This window comes from Poromitra crassiceps (assembly GCF_964638095.1).
Source record: "Poromitra crassiceps genome assembly, chromosome: 8".
NCBI lineage: Eukaryota > Metazoa > Chordata > Actinopteri > Beryciformes > Melamphaidae > Poromitra > Poromitra crassiceps.
In genome coordinates, this window is record NC_139629.1 from 32,620,573 (window position 1) to 32,630,572 (window position 10,000).

Below are 10,000 nucleotides of genomic sequence, written 5' to 3' on the forward strand. Positions count from 1 at the left end.
ATGGGACTTGGAAAACACAGGGGCGTTGTCATTCTCATCCAGAACATGGACAGTGAGGTGTCTAACACAAGACAGTGGGGGATCTCCATAATCCTGGGCAAGGAGTGTGATGTTATACTGCAGAACCTTCTCTCAATTCAGGCTGCCATTGGTAACTATCATGTAATCGTCGCCATGGATTCTTTTTAGGTGGAAAGGGCCAGATCCTTGCTGGATATGAGCGTTCACTTTTCCATTGTCTCCTGAATCTGCATCAAAGACATCACCAAGGCAAGGGAAGTGTCCTTTGTTGCACCTTCCAGTAAAGTGACCACAGGTGAGTCATGTGGTGTCCAGGTGACATCTATCCTTGGTGCATGGTTATTGATGTTATAGAGACATCATCACCAAGTTTGGCATCATGATGATGTCACATTGTGACATCGAGTGACATCACTGATTACATCATCACTGATGACATCACTCACTGATGACATCACTTGGCAACTTTCTTTCTTGCGGACATTATGCTATGTGGATGTCGGTTGATAATTTCTTACAATTGTAGTGTTAGAAAGGTGGGGGGTCCTGGTCTCGAGGTATTGTGTGTGCAACTGGAGGAATGTGCACCGACAGGTACCTGTTATCAACAACCACTGCCATTGAGTAAGGCAGTTCAGCTGCTGCAGCTGTGCGAGTGTGAAGCAGGGCGGTACTGAGAAACTGCACTCTCAGCAAACCCTCATTTTACATGAAGATGATTTATCTGAACCTGTGTTTACCCTGGGTAAACACAGGTTCAGATAAATCATCTTCATGTAAAATAGGGCAGCAGATTCATGAAAAAGCTGCAGACTGTAACACGAACCCTGACAGCTTTATCTACAAACACAAAGAGCTAGATGAGAGAGCTTTATCTAGGAACTCAAAATATCTAGATGACATAGCTTTTATTTGGGACTCAAAAGAGCTAGATGACAGAGCTTTATCTAGGACTCAAAAGAGCTAGATGACAGCTTTATCTAGAACTCGAGCGCTAGATGACGGCTTTATCTAGGAACTCAATGAGCTACATGACAGGTACGGCAACCATTTTAGGGCATCCTCCTCCGTCAGAGTATACCCTATCATTCCTCAGTCTAAGTGTTGTCAGTTCTTGTGTCTCCTAGTAAACCCCTTCAGTCCTCACACGAAAACGCTGTCATTCTTCCTGCATTACTGTTTCACTCCTTACACGTCAGTCATCGCACAATACGGCGTCACTCGTTAGTCATCAGTCCTCAGTCATCAGTCCTCACTCGTCAGTCATCACACGTCAGTCATCACTCGTCAGTCATCAGTCCTCACTCGTCAGTCATCACTCCTCACGTCTCACACAAAAACGCTATCATTTCTCCTGCAACATGCCTCAGTTATCACTCAAACTAGCTGTCAGTCATCACTCCTCACGTCTCACATGAAAACGCTGTCATTCATTGCTTTTTGTTGTTCTTCCGTGTGTGATGGGGAAACCGCAATATGGTGTATATATATATATATATATATATATATGGTGTATTGTCATCAAACATTAAACTAGATGTTCCTCTCAGTGTTACTATGTTAATTCTGTTGGGTCTCATAGATTACTACTTTAATCTATATTGTAAATAAAAAAGAACTTGCGCCTTTATTTTGAAGGCAAAATCACTCAACCGGAAGTGAAGTTGTAAAGAATTGTTGCTCAATTCACGGAGGCATTCTTGCTGTTTCCCCATCACACACGGAAGAACAACAAAAAACAACGAATGACAGCGTTTTCATGTGAGATGTGAGGAGTGATGACTGACAGCTAGTTTGAGTTATAACTGAGGCATGTTGCAGGAGAAATGATAGGGTTTTCGTGTGAGACGTGAGGAGTGATGACTGACGAGTGAGGACTGACGAGTGAGGACTGACGACTGACGAGTGATGACTGACGAGTGAGGACTGATGACTGAGGACTGATGACTGATGAGTGAGGACTGATGAGTGACGCCGTATTGTGCGATGGCTGACGTATGAGGAGTGAAACAGTAATGCAGGAAGAATGACAGCGTTTTTATTTGAGGACTGAATGTGTTTACTAGGAGACAAAAGAACTGACAACGCTTAGACTGAGGAATGATAGGGCATACTCTGACCGAGGAGGATGCCCTAAAATGGTTGCCGTAGACATGGCTTTAACTCATTCATGGCCAGTTTAGGACTGCCAATATTTAGCAGAGGCCAAAGATTTTCATAATTGTTGGTCATCTTTCAAGACCCACAGTAAATTATCTATTAGCACCAAAGTGATTTGCAATACCTCAAAATGAAGATGTACGTCTCTGGGTTCACCAGGGAAAAAAAGTGAGCTTTTAGCATGTTCTGTACTCTACTTATAGCCATTTATATACACCCTGTTTTCACCAAAAAGGTCTCTCTGAGAAGACAAACAGGAGAAAAGGCCATTTTTGTAAAGCACACAATCTCAGGCAGAACTCGCTCTCAATTCTTTTATTTTGAACTGTATTGACATCAGACATGTAAATACTATTCGTTATGACACAAATGACAAAAAAAATATATATATATGTATATATATATATATACATGAAGTGCTTTTTTTACATTCAACAATACAGTTTACTCAGTGTGAGTGAGTGTGCAGACAGACACACAGGCAGACAGACAGACAGACAGACAGACAGACAGACAGACACACACACACACACACACACACACACACACACACACACACACACACACACACAGAGAGAGAGTTCTGTCCACAGCTGCTGCTGGATCGCCCCTCCTTCCCCCGCAAATTAGCATAGGAGGGGAACACCCATCTGGTCTGAGATCAGCGTCTAGCCTCCTCTGCCTCTGCATCGTTTTCCTCCTCTCGTTCGGGCTGGGACGAATGCTGCGACACAGGAACGGGTCCGGCTTGGCTTTGGGACCAGGCGCTGGAACCGGATCGATCATGTTCGTCACGGGTTTGACTACCGCGAACAAATCAATCCAGGTTCGCCCTGCAGCAAGGCGACCAGTGCAACGCGCCGAGGGGCGTTTCAATGGCGTTTCTCCTCTGCACAAGGAAGCGCGTTTCTCTGTTTTTCCTCCTGCTCATTTCAAACAACAGCTGCGGTATGTGTTTGATCACGTGTTGTCGGCTTGTCTTTGAGGCTAGGGACCTGATAACATGTCACAGGCTGGGGAAGTGTTTGAACTACGCGCTGCACTAATAAAAACAAAAACACGTCAAACACGTCATTGGCCCTCTGGGCTATTCCTGATAACACGTCAAAGACGTCTTTGGCCATGAATGAGTTTTAAATAGGCACTCAAAGAGCTAGGTGACAGAGCTTTATTTCACTCAAAAGAGCTAGATGATAACAGCTTCATCTAGGAACTCAAAGAGCTAGATGATAGGGCTTTATTTAGGAACTCAAAGAGCTAGATGATAGGGCTTTATCTAGGAACTCAAAGAGCTAGATGACACAGCGTTATCTAGGAAGTCAAATAGCTGGATGACAGGGCTTATCTAGGAACTAAAAGAGCTATTGACAGCGTTTTATCTAGGAACTCAAAGAGCTGGAGGAGAGGGCTTGAGAAACTCAAAGAGCTAGGTGACAGAGCTTTATTATAACTCAAAAGAGCTAGATAACAGCTTCATCTAGGAACTCAAGAGCTAGATGACAGAGCTTTATAGGAACAAACTCAAAGAGCTAGATGATAGCTTTATCTCGGAACTCAAAGAGCTAGATAACAGGGCTTTATCTCGGAATTCAAAGAGATAGATTACAGAGCTTTATCTAGGAACTCAAAGAGCTAGATGACAGCTTTATCTAGGAACCCAAGAGCTAGATGATAGCTTTACATCAAATCAAAGAGCTAGATGACAGAGTTTTATCTAGGGACCTCAAAGAGCTAGATGACAGCTTTATCGCAGAACTCAAAGAGCTAGATGACAGAGCTTTGTCTAGGACTCAAAGAGCTAGATGACAGCGCTTTGTCTAGGACTCAAAGAGCTAGATGGGGAGCTTCACAGCAAGACGGTCCTGGGTTTGATTCCCGCCTGGAACAATGTGGGCGCTGACGGTGTGTCCCCAGTTCCATGTCCTCCATGCCTACAGCCCAGGTGGGGTCGTAAAAAAAAGGGCTTTTCTGTGTGGAGTTTGCATGTTCTCCCCGTGCTCCCCTGGGGTTTCCTCCAGATAGGAACCCCCCGCTAAATATAAAACAAGCAAAAAATAAATAAAAAAAGAAAGAAGCTAGTTGGGGAAAATAGCCTTCTCCTATATTTTGCTCCCTGGTTCTGGAATAATCTGCAGAGCTCACGGGAAATGCAACTGCCTAAACTGAGCTGAATTTTAGTCACTTTCTTGTGTATTTGATGTTTGTATTAACGGTCTGTTGTGTTTTATTTGCATTTTAATTTTTAACTGTAACTGTAACTGGCATGCCGTCTTAGCCAGGTCTCCCTCAGAAAAGATATTTCAATCTCAAGGCCAGGGACTGGTTAAATAAAGGTTAAAAAAAAATTACAGCTTTATCTAGGAACTCAAAGAGCTAGATGACAGAGCTTTATCTAGGAACTCAAAGAGCTAGATTAGAGCTTTATCTTTAGCCTGTATGATTCTCATTCATCTGTGGACCAAGAGGAGAATCTTTGATTCTTGTGTTAGGCAGTGAGATCTGAAGTCAATATCAGTTCAAGAGTAGAATTAGGAAGCACAAGGGACAAGGAAATGAAAGAAAAACATATGGGTTCACTCACTATGTACATATCTAAAAGTCCATGTCAGTATAGAGCAGTCGTTATCAACCTTTTTGAGCCGCGACCCCCAACAAACTTTAGGCTCAGTGGCCTTGTGGTCTGAGTGTCCGCCCTGAGACTGGGAGGTTGTGAGTTCGATCCCTGGCCGAGCCATACCAAAGACTATAAAAATGGGACCCATTTCCTCCCTGCTTGGCACTCAGCATCAAAGGGTTGGAATTGGGGGGTTAGATCACCATATGATTCCCGAGCGCCGCTCCCCCATGGGGATGGGTCAAATCCGGAGAACAAATTTCACACATTGTGTGACAATCAGTGGGACTTTACTTTACCGTTAGGCTGGGGTTCGCGACCCCCCCCCCCCCCCTCCTGCCACTACTCAACCCAACGACAGTGCGCAGGCATTTTCCACTAATTTACTGAAGTCGTTTATATAGCTTTATAATACATTAAATCATTGGTATGGGAGATTTGATCATCAATGAAGATTTTTTTTTTCTCTTTTCTTTTTTGACAATCATCCCGTGACCCCCCCAAAATAATCTTGCGACCCCCTGCGGGGTCCCGACCCCCACGTTGAGAACCACGGGTATAGAGTACCGCAGGGATGACGTATTTTTGTAGACTTAACCAGAAATCGCCGCCATGTTGGTTCTTAGCGGAAAAGGCTATGGGATGTTCGAATGGGGATTTCGATTAAATGCATGAAATAAGGCCTTTTCTGACTTTTTAAATGTTTTCTGAAAGTCATGTTAACTCATTGAGTGCCAGCCACTTTTGGAGAACGGACGCTCCCAGTGCCAGAGTTTCAGAGCGTTTTCAGTGATTTCTCGAGGCCCACAGAATATTGTGTGATATTACTATGTAAACAACGAACACGCACAAAGAACGATGAGACTCTCTTCTATCATCTGCAAAAAAAAGTTTATTGATATCATTTTCCGTTCTTTAGTTATCAGCCGGAGAAGATAGGTTGATTTCAGCAAAAACACACGTTTCAATTTAGAATCTGAGATATTTAGCCTTTTGTGAAAGGAAGCATTTCAAGCACATCATTGACTCTGAAGCTAATATTTTCTGATGTAATGACACCTCAAAAATAATTTCCTTCAATAAAACAGTGAAAACAAAGGAATTTTGTTTGGCCAAATAATATTTTTTAGCTGCAACCAGCAGCGCTGGCCCCTGCGTGCGCAGACCCTACACCTTCTTGCTGGTCTTGATTTACTGCTGGTGGGCATCAGATATTCTAGCTTGTTTGCCTGTCTCTGTGCATCGAGCCTGCTGCCTGGGTCTGTGTTTACTGTCAATGGTTGTATGCTGTAGTGCCCTGCGTGCCCCACCCCCCTCCTCCTCCTCCGTGGGAGTGTCTCTGGGGCTCTGCTGCGAGTGCGTTTGCTCTGCGTTTGCTCTGCACTGAAAAGTGCGCTGCACCCCGCTTTTTCACAGCCTGTCGCCGGCTCCCAGCTGAGAATAATGTAACTTTTCAGAAAGACGCTGGTGTCGGCAACTAAATCATATGGAGGGGCTATCGCTGCGGAGACGGAGGGGCTCAATTGTGGCAGCAGATTGACTGCTGTTCACAGGCACAGCTAACGTTATGCTTCATGCATATCGATGCGATTTCCGTTTCCCCATGACTTCTTCTCTCTTTTTTCCTCGCCTTTCTCTAATCTGGAGAGCACTGTCGCCACCTAATGGGTCCCTAAAATAGCTTTTACACATTCAACATCCACCATACTTTCACAGGAGATGGATCTGGCTTTGATCCACGTCCCACCGTCAAAAAACGCAATTGACGAACATACTCGTCCTTGGCACTCTACGTTACTAAACTAATTGACGAACATACTCGTCCTTGGCACTCAATGAGTTAAACAGCATTTACGCTTGAAAAGTCAGAAAAGTGCTCCAGGTTTGTGAAAATGATCCTGCTGAACACATTCTTTTATTTCATGCATTTAAGCAAAATCCCCATTCTAAAATCCCATTCACTTTCCCCCTTACAAACCGAGGTGCTACTCCCAGACTCATTCCTGCAGTACTCTATTTGTTCCGTTCTTTTATTTTTCAATTTTAGACTTGATCTGAACGGCACTAGTTTACTTTTTAAATCTTTAATCTTGTGGATCTCTTGTCCTTTATCACTTTTTATCTTTTACCTTTACTGTATTTTGTATTGCTCTATACAGCTCTTTAAATTGCCTCAGTGTATGATGTGCTATTCAAATAAATCTGCCTTGCTTTGCCCCCAAAAAATAATCTGAGGTGTGAGTGCTCTTTTTCAGCTGCAGCAGCTCATCAGAGGAAATCACTGTCAGTGGCGGAAAACATCTGAACTGTAGTTCGATCCTCAGTGAACCAAATGTAATGTAAAGAACAGTCCGTAGTTAGATCCTCAGTGAACCAAATGTAATGTAAAGAACAGTCCGTAGTTAGATCCTCAGTGAACCAAATGTAATGTAAAGAACAGTCCGTAGTTAGATCCTCAGTGAACCAAATGTAATGTAAAGAACAGTCCGTAGTTCGATCATCAGTGAACCAAATGTAAAGAACAGGAAACTGTGTTTGTCCAGAGGAATAAAGCAGGCTGGAAACCACAGATGGCCTGAGCTTTATCTATAGGAAGCTGATACGCCAGTATCTACACCTCTCTCTCTCTCCATGTCCCTCTCTGTCCCTCTCTCTCTTTTTCGTTCATGTCTCTCTCCCTCTCTCTCTCTCTCTCTCTCTCTCTCTCTCTCTCTCCCCTTCCCCGGCTCTCAGATCCCTCTCAGTATCGCTTTACTTCTCGTCTATCGGTTACACTCCTCCCTGGATCCTCGTCTCCTCTTTCGCCCTGTTTCTTTCATTCGCTCCACTCCCTCTCCCTTCACTCCTCCTCTTCCTCCTCGCTCCCTCTCCCTTCACTCCTCCTCTTCCTCCTCGCTCCCTCTCCCTTCACTCCTCCTCTTCCTCCTCGCTTCCTCCTCCTCCTCTCTTTTCCCACTCCCCTTTACAAAAGGATAACTTGAGTAATCCTTGAGTAATGCTAACTTAAATTACCCGTTTATTAAGAACAAAAAAAGATATTGTCTAAATGCATTGAAATCCAGTTTGTGTTCAGAATGCCAATCCTGGCCATAGTGATTTTGAGGTTGGGGATGGTGAGGTTCCCCCAACTTTCAAAGTAGGAAATCTCAATTCAGGTGGCATCACAGGGGTGTTCCTGAACTTGGAACTGGGAAATTCCTAGTTTGCAGTGGAATGTGGAATTACTGTAAACAAATGATCGCATCGCTGAGACAATATGTGATTCTCTACAACCCTCTCCTCTGCATCATCCATTGTTTCTCCTTCACCTGATGGATCTGGAGGGAAATCTACAGGAAGGAAAATGTGACTCGACATAGCTGACGCGAACAGCGTGAGTATAATATAATATAGATGGGGAGATAACAGGAGAGAGTGAAAGCTATTACCATGTATATGCACTACATTCTCTCCTTGGGCTAACTACTAGTCACTGAAATGCTAGTGAAATCACACAATTGACTGATTTTGCTGGGGACTCCCCTGTGACCTCGTCAAGCTGATGTTAGAGTATATAGGCCCAGCTGTGTGTGTGTGTGTGTGTGTGTGTGTGTGTGTGTGTGTGTGTGTGTGTGTGTGTGTGTGTGTGTGTGTGTGTGTGTGTGTGTGTGTGTGTGTGTGTGTGTGTGTGTGTGTGCTAGGACCAGCTGCTGCCGGCAAGGCTCCAACTCGAGGCGATCACGGATTTATATTTCAACCTTTATTGTGGAGGAACAGCAGCTGACTGGAGGGAGAGGAGAACAATCAACTCCACCATGGTCATGGTTGTTTATTGTAAGTTGGCTTTACCAAAGTGGTAGATTTTTTTAAATATTTTTGTTTGTTGTGTCACCTCTAACTGTAATGTTGCCATTTTCATAACCTTGCAAGCTGGATGCGCACAAGATCTTGAGATCAGGTCACAGTCAAATCCATCTTGCCAATGAGCCAAGCTGTAGGCTGCAGAGCTCACAGCAGGTCATTCCAACCAATCAGTGGCAGCTACGGGCGGGCTTTAGCCTTTGTTCACACCTGTTCACACCTGTTCACAACCAATCAGTGGCAGCTACGGGCAGGCTTTAGCCTTTGTTCACACCTGGCGCTTAACAGAAGCAGAGCTGAAATTGAGCTCACGCTGAAGTTGAGCTCACGCTTAAAGGCCCTGACAGGGTTCCGTGCAGCCTTGACTTGGAGCCTTGCAACCGACTAGCGGCGACAGCGAGACTGTACCCGACGCGTTGGCTGCGGTACACCTCCGAAACACTAGGTGGCTTCTGGTACACTCATGTCCATTATGATCCTATCATGTTGTTTACCAAGAACTTGCAATCATGTCAGTGAAGTTGATGTTTTATGCAATGCAGAAGGGCATGGGTGGGACAAGGGGACAATTTGTTCCCCCAAAAAGAGACTGGGGGAAAGAAGACAAAAAGAGAATTAACAGCACAGCCAGCGCTCTGGCGACTTGGTCTTCACAATCATTGCTATAACTTGTTGTGGTTGTGACAGCTATAAATACCACCTTCCTACCATGTGTGTTACACTCATGGTTTTGATTCATTGTCTAATATTGACATGTCCCAGAATTGCATGTTGTGTTAAAAATAAATATTATTTCTATCTACCACTTATTTAGCCTGATTTGGTTGCTTTCTTCTCAAAAGTTATATACCCCCCAAGGCCCCCCAAGTCCGCAGCTATGAGCGCATCGTCGAGGTAGACGTAGACGTGTATCCCCTTCGCATGGAGGGGGGCTAGCGCTGTGTTCTCACAGGCGGTGAACGTTCGTGGACTCAAGGACCGGCCGACGGGCAGGACGCAGAACTCGTAGGCCACCCCCTGAAAAGCAAACCTGAGGTATTTCCTGTGCCTCTCCACTATATGAAAGAAGGCATCCTTCAGGTCCACCGAGGTAAAATGGTCCCCCGCCCCGACCGCAGGACATTGAACAGGCGGGGGAGGGTAAGCATGCGGAAAGGCAACTTTCTCAGCGTCTTGTTCAGAAGCCGGAGGTCTAATATTGGCCGCATGGAGCCGTCCCTCTTGGACACGGCAAAATACCTGTGGTAGAACCTCCTGCAGCATGGCCACAGAGCCCACTGCCCAACACTACCTCACTCTTCTTCTGCTTTGGTAAACACCACCGCATCGCATTGTGGTATATGGGAGAAAATGTTGTGTACATTC